Source organism: Ornithodoros turicata, chromosome 1, assembly GCF_037126465.1.
Source record: "Ornithodoros turicata isolate Travis chromosome 1, ASM3712646v1, whole genome shotgun sequence".
Taxonomy (NCBI): Eukaryota; Metazoa; Arthropoda; class Arachnida; order Ixodida; family Argasidae; genus Ornithodoros; species Ornithodoros turicata.
In genome coordinates, this window is record NC_088201.1 from 179248672 (window position 1) to 179266775 (window position 18104).

The 18104-nt window shown below is 45.2% G+C and overlaps 1 protein-coding gene, 1 long non-coding RNA gene and 1 pseudogene across 2 annotated transcripts in view; 1 reads left to right on the top strand and 2 right to left on the bottom strand.

Annotated features, from left to right (window-relative positions):
* LOC135378833 (uncharacterized) overlaps nt 1–18104 on the bottom strand; it is a 78219-nt gene that overhangs the window by 19712 nt on the left and 40403 nt on the right. The window lies entirely within an intron of this gene.
* LOC135373410 (uncharacterized) lies at nt 3419–4681 on the bottom strand. The gene is made up of 3 exons (XR_010416445.1): nt 4473–4681; nt 3906–3997; nt 3419–3484 (listed from the first exon to the last, which is right to left on the bottom strand). It is a non-coding gene; the product is annotated as an uncharacterized LOC135373410 (long non-coding RNA).
* Nucleotides 9891–11269, top strand: LOC135378834 (uncharacterized; annotated as a pseudogene).

Here is an 18104-nt window from a genome sequence, read left to right on the forward strand (position 1 = left end):
CGCGAATGAATCGCGCGGGAGCGCGAAATATTCTCGAAACGCGCTCTCGCGCGAATCCCAACTCCCAAGTGATTACAAAAGCTGAAATAGCGCGAAAGACTCGCGCGTGAAGTAAGCAATAATATTTTGCATGTCTCAACAAATCAGCCACATATAACGTTGCTATACTTACACACTAAAACCAGTCACTGCTCAATATTTGTTATTTTGCGGTACTTTCGTATTAGATATCTGCGGTTACGCTGAAAACCCCTCTCTACAGCAGCACTTGAAACTTCCAAGTACAATATACAAGATACAAGAAGTGCTGTGTTGCACCTCAGAAGCACTTGTCGTAAGATCGAGCACTTGGTGACAAATGACAAGGAAGCGATGCTAGGACGGGGGGGGGGGGGGGGGGATATGTTGATTGAAAGAAAAAATAAGAAAGGGAGGAAACCCCAGTCAGGCGCAGGCCGACTAGACAAGATATGACAAGATATGGTTTATCGCCTATGAGTACCGCCAGACAACAGCATTCCCGATGTCTTGGACCACAGGCACGTTGAAGCTGAAGTAGTCCTCTGTGTCAATCTCTTTTGATGATTTGCCGACTCCACAAGTGCCTTCCTCCATGAGGTGACAGCATCGCACGTAATCACAAGTATCGCAACTGACGGAGACCAGCCTAAACACTGTAAAAGTAGAAATTTTCGCGAGGACATAATTTTCGCGAACTTCGCAATCGAACTTTTCTTTCGCGAAAGTAAGGTTCCGCGAAATATAAGTGGGGGGGGGGGGATGAAAATGTATGGGCATTGGAACTCGCGACGACATGAGCTCCACAACGACGAATCGACTTACTCAACCATCTTTATTCCTGTCAAACATTTCAGACTGAAACGCCACTTCCCCAAGTAGCACAACACCTTAGGCCAATATTGGTTCAATATTGGCACAACCGACCCAATATTGGGTATCTATAGCCAATATTGGACCAATATATAGGTCAAGATGTTGCGCTGCTTGTGTTCAACATCAGCAGTTTACTCCAGGAGGAGGAGGAGGAGTGTCGTTGGGAGGAACCCGAGAGGTCTGCCTGCCTGATTAGGCGGCATGTTTCTCGGGAAGGGAAAGGTGGTGGAGAGGAGGAGAGGAAAGGGTGAAGTGGAAGACCGAGCGGAATCCGCTCGGGGGGAGGATAGCTGCGTCCATGGGCCGACTTCAGGGGAACTATGCCGGCATACGCCTATTACACATCTGAGGGAAACCCAGGAAAAACCCCAGACAGCACAGCCGCCCCGCGGATTCGAACCGCGGACCTCCCAGTCTCCAAGCGCACGCGCCACCGGAGCTGGTGCAGTTTACTCGCAGTGTATCACTTGGCATTGCAGACACCTGTTTTCACAAAACCAGCAGCACGTATGACATTGTTACGGGATTTGAGTTCACGATAGGCCTCTATAAGCTGGTACACGCCGGCGAAGTCCCGTTATTCACTGTCGGCAGTGTCACATGATCTCCCGATCTCCCCGATGCCGCAATTTCCGCTTCTGTCCGCTTCCACGCGAATTCGCGAAGTTAAGGTCCCGCGAAATATTCACGAAACGCGCTCCCGCGCGAATTCGCGAAATATTAGGACGGCGAAATTACTCCACTTATACAGTAAGCAGCCGACTGTACTACTGCTGGTGCTGTAAAAGTTGCTGATTTCGCGTGGAACAAATTTTCGCGTTTTGGCGGAGGCCATTGTTGACGCGGGAACTTATATTCGCGAAAAATGAATTGAATTGAAAAACGCAAGCTGTTGTTTCTCGGTGACGTCAGTGCATCTGCTTCGCAGGTACTTAAATTCGCGAATGTTTGGCGCTCGCGAAAAACGGGAAAATCGTTCTGCGCAAAAAAAAAAAAAAAAAAAAGAAAAACACTTTTGCAGTATATTTATTCCCGGGGGCATTTATTCCCTGTCAGGGCATTGACCCGCCCCCCTCCTTTGAGGCCTCAGCAATAGAAGTGACAATTAGTATGCCACTGGGAAGTTGCACATGACTCACTAGAATTCTGGAGCCTGACCTGCTGTACCCGGACACAGGACACTGGAGACTGCGGGGAAGGAGGAGTTGGGAGATTAGGAAGAGGGGCCAGCATAAAATTCCAGAACGCGATTACGCGATGGCTTCCGTCTACTACACTAGAATAGACGAATGAAGACCCAGGAAATTTGTCACAGAGCATTGGTATTATGTTAGTCAGACACAGACTTGTACGTAACGGGTAATTGCGTTACTAGTAATCAATTACTTTTTTGAGTAATTTGTAACGTAATCGATTACTTTTGGGGCCCAGTAGTTTTTTGAGTAATTCAATTACAATTTTCAGTAATCAATTACCAAGTAATCGATTACTTGGAAACTAAAGAATCCACATTGTTCGGGACGACGCACACACACATATATGGGATGATTCACCGCCGCGAGAAGACAAAACCAACTGCCCTCTGCAAGTTCGGTGCAAGGCAGCTGTCTTATCACTAGGACTTTTCCCGCAACAATTACTTACCCGAGGTCCCCCAGGTCAATTGCCACAGTGTTCCGCGCGTGTAGTGTATTTTTGAGTCCACTGTCCTCTCCCCATTCATGTGTACTATCTATCCGTAACCCGGCCTGTATGCAGTAAGTTGGACTGTAGGTTGTACCGTGAACCTGATGAGCCATTTGTGGGAGTTTCAGTTGGGACTCTTTTCACAGAACTCTCAAAACTCTCAACCTCTCGACACATTTTTCACAGAACTCTCGACCCCGATAACCTAATGCCACTCTTGTGACCATGAGCCTTGTGCGGAATACTGTTGATATCACAACGATGTCGACGATCTGCAATGACTTGTCGCCGTGGCCTCAGCTATCCGGCATGTTCAGAGCGCTGGAGCGAAAGGATAGAAACAACGTCTTGTTCAAATGATTGTATCTCATTACGGCCGAAGTCTCATTACGGCCGATGTCTCAATACGGCCGATAATCCTTTAATCCCCAAGTGTCTCATTACGGCCAAAGTCTCAATACGGCCGAAGGCAGTCTCATTACGGCCGAAGATGTCTCATAACGGCCAAATGTGAAAATGTGTATTGTAACCTGCATTGATATGCAATGTCACAGCCAGGTATGGATATATATTCAGCAGGGTATAAGGCATGCACTGTGCCCTTAGGGCCCTTATCATATTTATATACACATATTGCGAGACAAACGGTATGTTATCATACCACAGCACAATGCAACATATTGTGTAATGTGTACTCCCACAAGGTAGTGTTGAAGTTGCTGTGAAGCAGGTTACTATGTGGAGTTAGCTACTTGTAGAGAGCTAGATGAATATTGGCTTTGTTGTGACGCTTTTGGAGCCATCCTACAGTCACTGGCCAAGACGGAACACCTATCTCAGTCGATGTCAGTTTATTTCCATTCGCCTTACAATTGTACAATTCTTGCTTCTGGAATGAGTAAACCTGCAAGAAGCGAAGAGCAACCAGGAATAGACTAGAATATTAAAAAAAAAAGCACAAGCATTTGTCTCTACATGGCTGGTTTTAATGTGCACAAGCTGCACATGTGTTGATACGTGTCTGTTATTTCATACAAGGTTAACATAAATCTTCATCTAGACAAAAGAATGACAAGCCTTAAAAATGTGACTTCCAGGTAAACACAGAGCATGACCATGATATGAATATAGGTTCAGTAGTTCATTCCTTTAATGGAAACATGTGAATATCAAATAGTGATACATTACAATTCATGAAATGATGCCTGCATAACTTTCCATTTCTGGTTTCTTTTTTATAAAGGTAGTGCACTAATTAACATTTGTGCACTACTACAAAATTTCTCACTTCACAACAGAACCTTATGATGATCTTAACAGCTCACCTCTTCGGCCAGGACTCCCTGGGCAGCAACATCCTATCAGCCATGTTGTTGTTTTTCTTTTTCGGAATCCTCCGTGCAGCCACATACCATGCCTGGAATGGAAAACCAGCTATAAATAACAATGTATTTGAATGACTTCCTCTTGAAGTATTTATTCTAATCAGATATGCTTTTGTGCCTAGTATGGTGCGCGAAGGCACATAAGTACAACATTTGCAGACGTTCGACGTAAGCAGTTCAAGGAGATCAATTCAAGTACGCCGACTTGCGCTTTTATTTTTGAAGAAATACGACGACAAATTTTAACAAATTAAATATGGCTCACAATGATACGAGTAAATGCTGCTGCACGGTGATGCATTGTCGGTATCTTATCGTCTTCGAATAAATTTGTTGTTCCTAAACGCGCAACCAACTAGAAACAACGCAAACCTACGAACAGATACCGAGTTACATCTATTACAGGCACTTCGGCTGTTTTGATTCATTTAAATTACTCGTATGAGAATCCAACTATGTGTGGACAGCACGCTACTAATCCAGACAACCTACGAAAGCATTACTCACCAGAATTCCTGCTGGACTTGGTCAACACTGCGCGATATACGTTGGGGCTGTGGCGATTCATTCAACTCGATTTTTACCGGAACAACAGGCGCTGCTCGAAAGACAACGACGGAAAATAGAGAGCCGCTATAAAGTCCGCTAATTTGCACATTACAGCACTACAAATCGATATATGAACACGTCGTAAACAGCAACCACTCGCTCACACAAGAAACGAGGTACACAACGTTGCTAGACACCATCCGAACTCCAAAGTGAGAGTAGCAAAACAACAAGATATCAGAACACGAAAGGAAGAGTATTTATCCCCCTCCCTTCTATAGCATGCAAAACGTGATTTGTGCTGAGATGAACATATATGTTCATGACGCGAGTAATTTTCACTTTTCACTGATCCAAAGGAGGTCACGTGGGATTGCTTGGCGTTTGCGAAATTAACAGCAATGAAAATGGCGAAACGAAACTTGTGAATCGTGCATTTGCTCTTCATGGTAGCTGCCAGAAAATCGAGTCAAGCTTATGGGACACTGGACTACAGGTATGTTGGCATCTTTTTCATTCCTGCATATTATTTCACATTACATTATACGTGAATACATGGTGTCATGTCATGGGTGTCGTGTCTCACGATGCTGGGGAAGTAGTTGCATGGGGAAGTGTGCATGGTTGGAGACTTTTAATTTTGGATCGCGTAATCGAAATATCGGCACCTTTCGCATTGTGGCTTGCATGTGACCAATCAAGTGCTGTTCCCTTACCAGCGCTTCCTGCAAACGACAAAACGAAACATGTGGGAATGTACATTTTTGATTACTCATATATAACAAGAAAATGTATCGTTTTCAGGTTGCTGCCACTACTCCATGTGCCCGCAATTGTCTTGCGTGTATGATTACACTAACGACGTCGCCCACCACGGCGGAAGTGTTTTGCGTACACGCGTTTCAGCATGAAGCCTGCAGTAACATCTGATGCTTACCCTTCGGGTATTCTGAATTTACATATTGTAGCTTAGAGGAATTCCGAACGCCCAGAGTGACACACACTTATAACATTGTGACATCAGTGCAGTGGCATAAGCCCTAATGTAGTGCCCCACGAAAATGAACGAGGGGCAGTGGTTTATCCAGAAACCCAAGCACGAGAGGGGTGTTAGAAAAAATTGTGGGGGGAGGTCATCATTATAGTTACGTCATTACAGCTTAACATATCATTACAGACGTATCTGCAGCTGAAATCACAAGGGCACCCCCTGTAGGGGGTGCACAGGCAAAAAAGTTAGGGGGTGTAGGGGGTCTGGGTAAAGCACTGACGAGGGCGACTCCTCCACCCCATGTCAAGCCTCATAAAACACCTCCTGAAATACCTTCCTGGCTATGCAGCTCATCATTATGACATAATTATCATTGTTGTCCATAATTCTTGAATATGTTTTGAATATATGGAAAAAAAAGTCTGCTTGACAGCATATGTCTCATGGTCATCATCAAACAAAAGCATATGTCATTTTGTTCTGTGCCTTATGTACTTTTTTTTAAATTTCAGGTGGACGTAAATTGTAGAAGGCAGCTAGTGGGGGAGAAGATCATGGTCATAGGTCATATGGCTCCTGGAGCTCCCAGTGGGCTCCCTTGTGGAGTACTTTTCAGAACACACACACAGTTCGCTCACAGAACCAACGAGTAGGATGTTGCTTGAATACTGAGAGAAAATGGCGTAACACATACAAATATCATGTGACACATATGACAATAAAAACATTTTTCACGAGGGATGCATGAAACACTGTCGCAATATTGTGTGCATGAACCATTGTGTGTGACACAAGCCGTGGGGGCACACCGCCTCGGACACATTTTGGAAAGCATAAAACACAGTATATACACAGCTAATATGGTGGATGCTTCTTTTTTCTTTTTGGCCGTTATGAGACATCTTCGGCCGTAATGAGACTACCTTCGGCCGTATTGAGACTTTGGCCGTAACGAGACACTTGGGGATTAAAGGATTTTCGGCCGTAATGAGACTTTCGGCCGTAATGAGATTTGGGCCGTAATGAGACTTCGGCAGTAATGAGATGTTACCGTTCAAATGCCTGCTGTGCCTCCCTCAAGAAAAATTCCTGTCATGTTCAAAGGCAACGAGCTCGAACCTCAGGAAACACGTCAAGGTATGTTTAACATGGTCGCTGCTTAAGATTTTTTTTTTTTTTTTTTGTTGCATGTTCACTCTCAGTCTCAGTGGCCATTCCACCGTGGTCTTTACGATATTCATATTCGCCATGAGTGCGTGTCTGTCTGGGATACAACAAGTATGCATAAATATAGGAGTCCCGCTTCTGAACGTGGTCTTTTTGCGCTCTTATAGGCGCAACATAGGACACAAATCGCTGCATTTGAGCGCATCATGAAGAAAAGGCCAGCAGCAGAAGAGGCAGCCGGAGACACCATGAAGCAGCATAAACTGAGTTTTTCAACCACGGGCGTTTCTCAGGCAAACATTGATGACATGGTAGCCACTTTTGTAATACACCTTATTCATAAGTGCTGCCATCTCGTGGCGGCGGCTGGCGGCGGAGCCATGTGTGAGTATTCGGGCGGTCGCGCTATGTGCGATTTCCTGTAACGGGACCAGCTGGAAAGTCGGGAAACTTGCGATTCAAGCTTTTTAGCATAGCAGTCGAGCAGGAAGAATGCACAGCCGAGCTCATGAAGCTAACATTATACGAACGTTTCTTTCGGACAACTTCGTTATTGTCTTCTACAACGAGCAAACAGCATCGGATAAGCACGCTCGGCGTAGCTGCAACTTCGTGACTGAATCTCACGTCGAACTGCTGAATTTTGGGGGCTCTGTCGCTTTTGTACATATGAATACTCAACTACTTGTCCGAACTTTACAGCAGAGTGTTCTGATGCGGTGTGTTACGCAGTTACGTAGCGGGTCCCTATAGACCAGCGTTTCCCAAACTTTTGGCGGTGATGGACCCCCGGAAGCGATGAGAACCAATTCACGCCCCCCCCCCACACACACACACATAAATATACCGGGATACGCGCTGTGTACACTGCATTGCAGACCGCGTTTAATATGCGCGACAGGGTATAACAAGGAACGAAATTACATTTGTGCAAGCATAAACATGGTCAAGTAACCAGAAGTGCAAACTTGTACGTATCTTGAGTACGCAGTCAAAATACAGTATTTTAAACACTTTTTCTGGTATTTTGGTACTCTACTCAATACTTTTTGTGACAAGTATTTTTAATGTATTTAAAATACTTTTTCCGGTATTTGCTACTCAGCACTCGAAATACTTTCCTTCCTCGTCAAGCCATATCCAGCACACTTCCCATCGTGCTGAGATTTTCACCTCACTGGAATTTAACTCCCTTTCTTTCTTTCTTTTTTCGGGAATTCGCGAATCTGTCATTTATCCTCTTGTACAATAGGCTGGTCCCGAGCTTTGCCTTGCTTGTCAGTAGCCAGCTTCGTCAGAAAACCGTTAATACTCATATTGCGAGGTGAATCACCAGGGGATTAGGTACAAGAGAATCCCGGCAATTATTTCCATGGGTCACCGAAGCAATAAACACGCGCCAGAGGTTGAAAGACCCGAACGGACATACATGAGGGATGACGTAGTTTTGGGGCAGAACATATCAACAAAGTTTACATGGGTTCACCAAAGTGCACCAAACATTACTTGACACCAAGACGTTGCAAATGAAAGATATGCTTAAGCATGGCTGATGAAGTTTATTCCTTTCATTTGTTAGGGCACGTTCAGAATACGCTTTTCACTTACTGCTAATACTAAAGTACTTTAAAGAGTATCTTAAATACTTCTTAGAGTATTTAGTACTTTACTCAAATTACTCTCAGTGTTGAATATTTTGTACTCTATTTAAATACTTTTTACGTAGAGTATTTAGTATCTTATTTCAAATATTGCGGAGTATTTTGTACAAGTCTGCAGAAGCGAAGATGACTTCCAACGCCGCGTTCAGTGCGAGGTATCATCAGTGGTGCCACCATCGCTGCAAGAGGTCCATAGGCTGCCAAATATAAAATGCGCTAAACACAAGAACACTCTCAGTCAGTTCGAACTAGAAGCAAAACGATATGACGCACCGTATTTCCCATGCTAGCCAGTGCATAACCAGCAACCTCGTCAGCTGCTGCGTGCTTTCGATACAGATTCAGAAACGATTCCGGACTGGTTTCTTCGTCTTGTTCGTATGTGTATGACGCGGACAAACGTGCATTGCAGGACTTTTCTATCAGAAATTAGAAGCTAGCCATTGAAGCATGCTTGTAGCAATTTTGGAAGTTCTGGGTGTTTGGAAATCAGGCAGCATGTACGAGCGCGTGTTTGTGGGGACGATAATCCTCACTGAAATGTGAGAGACGGTCGCGGACCCCCACGGACACTCTCGCGGACCCCCAGGGGTCCGCGGACCACACTTTAAGAAACACTGCTATAGACCGTTTACAGCAGTTATCTGGGCGCCGCCATCTTAGCGCACGTGACCTTGCGCGCCACTGCTTGCCTTCTCTTTCGGCTGCCTGATAGCACGACGTACGTAGTACGGCGGTGCAACCCATATGCGCGTTTGTGCAGCATGGAGTGGCGATGGATGATCTTACTACATGACTCTCTGCTTAGCTGCTGGTCCTGTTCAGTAACGGAATAAAAAAGCATTTGAGCACCTGTGACTAGACACGTTTTGTGTACCTTCAGTAAAATATCAGATGTACTTTCAACAAAAGGTGAACGGATACATACTTTTTTAGATAGAAGTCATGTGGAGCTGACTGTTCACACACTGTTGACTGTGACTGTTTCCTCGCATCACATGCCCTTTTTTTTGTGTGTGTGATGCAAAGGCAACGGCACATCAGAAGGAGCACATTGCTTTTGCTCTGAAATCTGATGTGTCGTACTTGGTTATCTGCTTGGTGCATAGCTCCTTTTAAAAAGCAATTATAGCAACAATGTCCCAAACGGACATGCACCACTAAGAGAGACAGTGCACAAAGCTCATTTTCCCAATCATCTTCTACTTCTGAAAGAAACTGCCGTCCCGTGACACGCCAAACAACCTCAATCTAAGCATGTTCTGACCATGAACGTGTCACGTGCCTTTTTAATTATTTTTAGGGGCAATAATAGCGAACTGAGGATTTGCCTTATCGGTATTCGAGCCAATATTGCCCTTTTGGGTGCACAGTGGCACGAGCAGTAATGGGGAGTTGCCGGCCAACCTCCCGGGATGCCGCGTTGCTGGCGATAGGCGATGTGGCGAAAACCGAAACCACCGGCAGCTATACTCAAATATGGCGCGTAAACGTAGTCTCCGTCTCCGCACATAGATGGCGCGCACTTATGCATAAGGCGTTTGACACCATGCAACCCAGCTCTGATGCAACCCTTCTCTGTTGTGGAAGCCCCAAGTTTTGTGAATTTAGTAACAAACCTGGCGCCCAACAAAACTGTGATTACACGAAGGATGCTGGTCAACCGGATCGATACCAAATATGAAGCAATGCGTGCACAGTTAGTGTCATCGCTGGAAAGCGTCCCCTACGTCACGGTTACAGCAGATTGCTGGACGTCGTTCCGACGGTGAGAAAGCCTTCCCATTATTATGATGAATTAGCTTAGGATTACTTACTCGACCGAGAAGCATTTCATCTGTCTCCTCTCCCGTTTATTTACAGAGCTTACTTGGCAGCGACGGTGTCCTGGCTCTTGCCTGACTGCCTTTCGAGAAAGTCTGCAATCCTTACGTGCCGACGCATGACAGGGAAGATATCGTACGACCGCATCGCCGATGTTACGTGTCAAACTTTCGACGACTTCAAACTGCACGGTAAAATTACGAAGATCATCACGGACAATGGCAGCAATTTCGTTAAGGCATTCAGGTAGGTCGCTGCCTTGGGGGGGGGGGGGGGCTTATCAGTTACACGGACGGAGGTGATGAACGCATCGTTTCAGATAATTAATTCCTATTGATCCAGTTTATAATTGTTCAGAATTCCTTCATAGTTAATTGAATTTCTCAACGTATAAACAATTTACGTACACGTGCGCCGAGTGCTAGGACTAGCAGAGCAGGGACAGGACATGCGTGCGGACGAGGACGACGTTCCCACGGATCCCGTAGACGTGGCTGCGCTTTTGGACAGAGTTGGGCAGAGCGATGCAGGCGGACGTCTACCACCACACTACCGGTGCTCAGCGCACACACTGAATCTCGTACAGCGACGGTGGACGCGTCTAAGGCCTCTGAGATATTCTCCAGACCGCTCCGTTCTGTAATGCGTACGTGCCGTTCCCTGTGGAACAAACAGGGGCAGACAGCTACAGCTGCTGAAACTATTGAGCGGTATTGCGGACGTGCGCTCATACCACGACCTACTAGATTATAACGACCATGTCACAATCAGAAAACCCTATGAGGAGCCTGTCCGCACGATCCGCCAGGGGCGCTACTGATCGGCACAACACGATTGGACGATGGAAATTTGAATTCTGAACGCGCAGAAGCGTGTGTACGACTACCGTAGCAGACGACAGCGATAGCTCCTATGAAAACGCGTAGAATGATGATGATAATCAACCTCAGAATGAAACATCTGTGAAACGCCCACCGCTTGTACAGAAATACTAAGGTAAGCTGAAGTACAAAGTATTGTAGAAGTTGAGGAAGCAATAACTGGGACGGTCAGAAGCGCCACCGCTACCTTCCAAAAATGCGGCGCATAGAAGTGGTGCGCCTGACATGGCCGTTATAATCTAGTAGGTCGTGGCTCATACGGCCAGTCACAACCCGATGGAACTCCTTTTTTGACGCGATACGCTGCTTGCTGGAGCTGGACAACGCTGGCCATGACCTTGATGGATTATGCAGAGCTCTACAGGTTCCACCATTCCAGCGACCACGAGACTTCCAATTCATGAAGGAGTATTGCGAGGTAGGCCACAGGCGCTAGTGAAACCTCGTTAGTACCTACTTTTGTAGAGTGATTGATTTTTATGTTCTTTTGTGAATAGGTGATGAAGCCTGTGGCAAGCGCACTCGGCATCTTTCAGAGAGGCTACATATTTCTGGGGCACCTGTTGCCAACCATAAGCGTTCTGAAAAAACGCTTGGGCCACCTAATCATGTCCGGGCTGAAATACAGCGCTCCTCTTGCTCACGCGATGCAGGAAGGTATCCGCCCAAGGTGGGTCTCCCTTCTAATTGGTGTTGCTGTTCACTGTTCCTGAGGTTAGATTTCATGCCGTTTTATTCTTGTATGTGCAGATTCGACCACTTGTACAGCGACAGGGAGTTGCTGTTGGCGTCAGTCGTCATTCCACGTTTCAAGGAACGTTGGGTCGATGATGGACCAAGGCGACAGGAGCTCGTTCAGCTCTTGGCAGAAGAAGTGAGTCGACCGTGCTACAAAGATGGGGACTCAGGGGACGCGCACCCAGACCTCCGAGACAGCTGCCAACAATCAAACAAAGGCTGCGTGGAGGAAGACTATTTCAGTTTCTCCATACCCAGCGCGGGGGATTGTGGAAGCGATGAGAGAGAGAGAAATACATGATGACGATGATATGGGGATGACTTGGAAGCGATGAGGTTGCTCGATACCTTTCTTGTTCTGCGACCGCCCCTTAGTCCATCCTTGCAGACCACCGAATAATACGGAAGGTGTTCCTACGGTACAACACTGCAGTTCCTTCAAGCGCGATGGTGGAGAGAGTGTTCAGTGTGGTTGCGGACGTTCTGACAAGAAAACGCGGAAAATTAACGGACGAACTTCGAGAAGCAGCTGCTACTAAAGTTGAACACTGCTCTTATGAAATAAATTCTGCTTCAATGCTGAGTTCGTTTTTGCTTCGTTTCGCTTCGTTTTTGCTCAGTTTCCTTTTTCGTGTGTGTGGATATCTTTTTTTCTATATCTTTTTTTCTATCTTTTTTTATATCGTTTTCTCAGATATCGAAAGTAATCGGCAAAGTAACGCGTTACTTTTCAAGGCGTTACTTCATTACTTTTTCCGGCAAGTAATTTGTAACGGTAAAAAATTACTTTTTCGTACAAGGTAACGGTAATCAATTACTTTTTACTTTACTTACTTACTTTATTACTTTTTTTAGTGACGTGTACAAGTCTGGTCAGACACTACTTCGAAAGTAACTGATTACTCTGTAACTGATTTTTCAAAACTCTAATTGGATTACTGGGAAAATTTCTGCTTCAAAAATGTAATTGATGACTTCAAAAGTGTAAAAAGTCATTGATTAACCGAAACGCAACTACTTGTAACGCGTTACGTATACATGCCTGTAACCCAACTCGCGGGTTGCCTGAGTTGAACAAAAAAAAGAAAAACAGTTTTACAATTTTAGTTTTACACCTGAAAAAAATACACCCCTGGTCGTGATGGTGTTACAACAAAGCTTTCGAAAGTGACCAAAGTAATGTCGGCAAAGGTCTTAGCCATAAGATATCAACAGTCTTTCGATTTTGTAGAGGTTCTTTTCGATTGGAAACACGGCATAATTAGGCCTCTTCCTAAAACAACAAAACCCACGGAAAGGGTACACGACAGGCCTGTTTTTCAAGGAAATACTTGCTGAAATAAATCATTCAGTGCTTTCACACATTAAGCGTCATGGTACAGCTTGTCGCACCAGTGTGACCTACGTTTCCTTTTTTTTTTTCTCTCTACTTTTTTTTTCTATTCCAGACCTATTTCTCTGACCTGTGTGTATATAACGTTATTGAACACATTCTGTATGCTGGTATTATGGATCGCCTTGACGAGTTTAGCATATTTTTCGCAAATCAGCATGGTTTAGGACAGAGTACTCCTGTGAGTCGCAACATTTCGAACTAAGTAACGGACCTTTTTGAATATCCGCACCATGGATTGCAATAAAAGGGATAGGGCGCAGACTACCTGGTGCGTGATGGTGAAGGAACGAATAACCGAGAGACACGGGATGTATTGCAAGCTGATGTTATATACGGCGATTTTAAAAACGCATTTGATCGCGTCTCTCACAATCGCGTCTTGATTAGCATTATTGTCTTTATTAATATAGTATTAATTGTAAGCTTCGCAACCGTCGTACGCGTAACTCGTGCGTATAAAAAGAAATACGAAGCTTCGTTACCGTCGTAGGGCACTTATGCCCAGGGCCCGCTCTGGCCGAGGGACGCAGAGTCGAGCCAACACGTCTTCACACTTCGAGCTTCGAGAACAGACTCCTTTATTTCACACTATGTACAGTAAACGAAATCGGAGCATTGGTTTACGTGAGTTACAATATGTTGCTTTAGGCACGTACAGACCACCCTGTCGGGGAAGCGTACCCTGGCCCGTGGTATCCCCTTGCAAGTTATGACCAACGTGTCAATGAGGGCAAACACACGCACTTGCCGTGTTTATGTCTGGCGTGTCAGAGTACAGCTCACATAATAATAATCTAATGTTAATCTATTATTAATCTTCACCCCTCTACTGTTCGGTGGATATGGGCCTTTCTCACGTCTAGAACGCAACGCGTTAAATGAGCAACTCTTTATCTAGTTCATCCGAAGTTTTGTCTGGTGTTCCGCAGGGGTCTGTGCTGGGACCACTTCTCTTTTTAATATACATAAACGACCTCCCATTAAATTTTTATTGTTTAGTACGGCTTTACGCAGATGATTTAGTTATTTACCAATGCGTTGAACGCTTATGCAGATTGTTACAGCCAGCCTTCTAGGTAACGCGTTACAAGTAATTGCGTTACTTGTAATCAATTACTTTTTAAGCATTTTTTTTCAGTAATCCGATTACCATTTTGAGTAATCAAATATTTTTGAAATTGAGCCTGACTCATTATATCAATCCTCTGTGACAAATTTCCAGTGTCTTTGCTGGGCCATTCGAGTGTAGTAAGCGGAAACCATCGTGTGTTCTGGAATTCTATAACCCTTTTTCCTAATCTCCCTATACTCCTCTTTCCGCGTTAAAACATCCCTTTGGGCTTGTTGGTGATAGACTTCCATAACGTAAAAGCGCTAAAACCAGGACGAACACAGACACACACAACATCGAGCGCTCACTTTCAACAATTTTACTGACATGTCACATGGCAAGTGCTTATAATCATTGCAACAGGAATTCCCTTTCCCTTTCAGATATCGAAATACTTTCCGAGCTAACACACGTGTTGCCCGCTTTCTTGATCAGGCAAGCCTCCCAGATCTCTCGATCTCTCTGCTTTTTGTATCTCCCTCTTACCTCTGTTTTATCAAAACAGGGAGATGTCTGAACACCCGCCTAAAAGAACATAAAAATTGTAAAAATAGTAAACAAGGTAACTTGTATATACACACAAGAGAGTGCGGCTGTGATGGCATTTTTGATAAAACCAAGGCAGAGGGAGATACAAAAAGCAGAGAGATCGAGAGATCTGGGAGGCTTGCCTGATCAAGAAAGCGGGCAACACGTGTGTTAGCTCGGAAAGTATTTCGATATCTGAAAGGGAAAGGGAGTTCCTGTTGCAATGATTATAAGCACTTGCCATGTGACATGTCAGTAAAGTTGTTGAAAGTGAGCGCTCGATGTTGTGTGTGTCTGTGTTCGTCCTGGTTTTAGCGCTTTTACGTTATGGAAGTCCTCTTTCCGCAGTGTGCTGTGTCACTGCTGTGGTCATGCTAGTGGGTAGTGAATTCTTGTGAGCCATGTGCAACTTCCCAGTGACATACTAACTGTCAGTCTCTTAGGGGGGGGGGGGTATATGTTTATTAAAGTAGCACAGAAGTCATTTTTAACACCCGGTTTTCTTCCTATAAAACTGTTAAGTAGGCCAGTAAGATGCACCATGCGAAGTAATTTACACCACAAAGTCATAATTATCGCAGAAATTGAATTTAAAATACGCCGCAAAAAGCGACCGTCCGCAACGGTGGTGAAGAGCAGTACCAGCTTGCGATCTGCCTGGAACCTCGCGCTGACGCTATAAGGAGAACGCTCGCTGATAGGCCTAGAGAAATGTTGTCTGCTACTCCGCTGTCGTCTGCTACTCGGCTGTTCGGGGTTCTGATAAAGCCTTTCCAAGGTATATCTAAACTGGTAGCGAAAACTAGCGAAAATACCAAATCAGACCCATCAGCAAGGCCACCAGCAAGATGCGCGAGCGATCCTGGGTGTTGACAGTAGAAGTACGGTTGTAAACAGAAAAACTTTACAACATGGGCCTGGCTTGTGTGTGTACTAATAGGTTATTCTTAATTTCAATGTAGAAAAAGCTTTCTCTTGCCCCGCTCGTGCACATATACGAGATCATCTACCACTCCAGTACATTTCCGTATCCTGCTCCTTTGCGCATATGACACAGTTGGGGGGGTGTTTATCCGTGTGTCTCTGTATCCGTACCGTGTGTCCGTGCATTGTAATACGGAGTTCGTACACTCTTTGGGTTAAACAGGAAGCGACCTTCACATCTCCGTGCTGTAGACCAAGATTAACAGGTGTGAACAGATGAATGCAACAATGCATCTCCTGTTGCTGGGCCCGCGAAAAAAAGATCTCGTCATGGGACGAGCAGCCATGATGGTGTGAGTGTTAGCAGGAACCAACTGTGCACCAACGATGTTGTGTTTTGTTGCAATGGACCTATAACGGCCACTCATTGAATAAATGCAAACGTCTAATCACTAGATGTACGTATAGCTCTAGGTGAGAAATGGGCCTTATGTGAGCCTTTCTAATTTCTTTGTGGTCATCACGACACCTTTCTGTTTGGAGTTGTTAAAATCTGTGATAACTGTATGTATTTGGAATTGATATGATTCATTAAATCTGATATGCTTTATTTTTCTGTGTTCTCGTCTGGTATTGTTGACTGGGCGCGAAAAAGGGAATACAAGGCAAGCGAAGTGGGCCAGTATAAACGTGCATGGCTAATTATGCACTACTTATTATTCATACTAGTGACGTCGCCTCTGACGTCATTTATTTACAATCGTAGTAGTCCGCGCAACGGATGGATGGCGCTGACCGTCTCTATCATGGCGTCATTCTGAAGACACAGGGGCCTATGGGAGTTACGCTACCTGTTTAAATATACCTTGGCCTTTCTCCTTGCTCGGTAATGCTTCGGCCGCCCCTTCTAGGGGCTGCCTATCTGCCGGGAGTTAGCGGCGGGGGAGGGTCACGTGAGCCTCTCCCCATTTTATCTGTATCTCTCCCCTTCCTCCGTGGTCTCGTCTCTCTCTCTCTCGTCGTCCGCGCTGTCTCTTCATCTCTGGCTCTCCCGGTTTTTCGCATCGAGCGCACGTGTGCGGGCAACTAGTGCAACCGCTAAAACAACTCGCAAGCTTCGTGGTTCTCCAAAGCGGTGTATAATATCGTATGTTATGGGCCTCGAAGTATTTTTTTCTTTCTTGTTCATTCTTATGTCTTGCTGGCGCTGAGACCTGGAGCTTTTGGAAATCAGTTATTCTCATAGAAAAAGAAAGTCCGTAAAATGAGAATTCTACACCAAATGCAAAGGTGTCCATCGTCTTTTCGCCGAACGGCACAGGAGAGCACGGTAGAACTGACTATCAACCCCACTTTTGCGAATTTTGATGCCTCCCACAATACACAAAACACAGTATATATATGTAAGTAATTTATTGTCAAACTGCAAAACATGAGCATTTTTATGTACATGACATAAGCATTTATGTATAATTGTACACTAAACCATCAAGCAGCCAGCAAACAGCCACAAGGCCACAAGCTACGACCTGCCTTAGCTTACTACGTACTTCAAAGCTGTGCCACCCCTCTATTTCTTTGTATTGAGGGGGTCAACATTCAGAGTCCTTCTGAGGACATCAACACGTTGTCCAACCCTGTGCAGGGTTCTCCAGTCTTCGCTCATGCACCGCACTTTTGTCCGTTTGAGAGGTAGGTACCCAGACGGTGCACCCCCTGCAGCATTGGTGTAGGATCTTTTCGACTGGCCTGAACAACCCTTTGTTGGTGACCCCCTCAGTGTAAGCCCACCAATACTGGGGGACCCTTCACCAAGCAGTTGCTGAACCCTCTGCATAAACTCCCGTGCTTCTTCAAGCTTGCCTTTGTCAGTGCAGTATATAGCTAATGATTTTGCTTTTTCAGCCTACTCTCGTATATCATGTCGCAATGCTGTCAAGCCTCTCTTACTCCTGTGTGGTAGTTCCTCCATTGTCATGTGGGGCTCTTCATTTTCATTGGTGGTGCAGCTGCTATTGACATCTTGAGGCAATTCTGGTGCGTGCAATACACCCCTCTCATTTAGCGTAAGGCGGGGCCCATTTCGATATTCTTCAGGAAGCTTATTGAAGGGCCACTCCTCAAGCAAACGAAAAATTGCACAAAAGTGCTTACATGGAAGCTTTGTGTTTGAAAAATCCATGCAAGTGCATGAAGGCACCATGAAGTTTACAACGTGAGACATGCCCTCCATGGTCTCGGATCTCACAGAGAAAGTTCCCTCGTCTGACAGAGCAAATATGTCTTCCATCTTGTATGCACATGCTCCATCAAATCGGGAAAGAATATGCTTCACAACTTTGGGTGGTCGATTATGTAAGTAGTCTGGA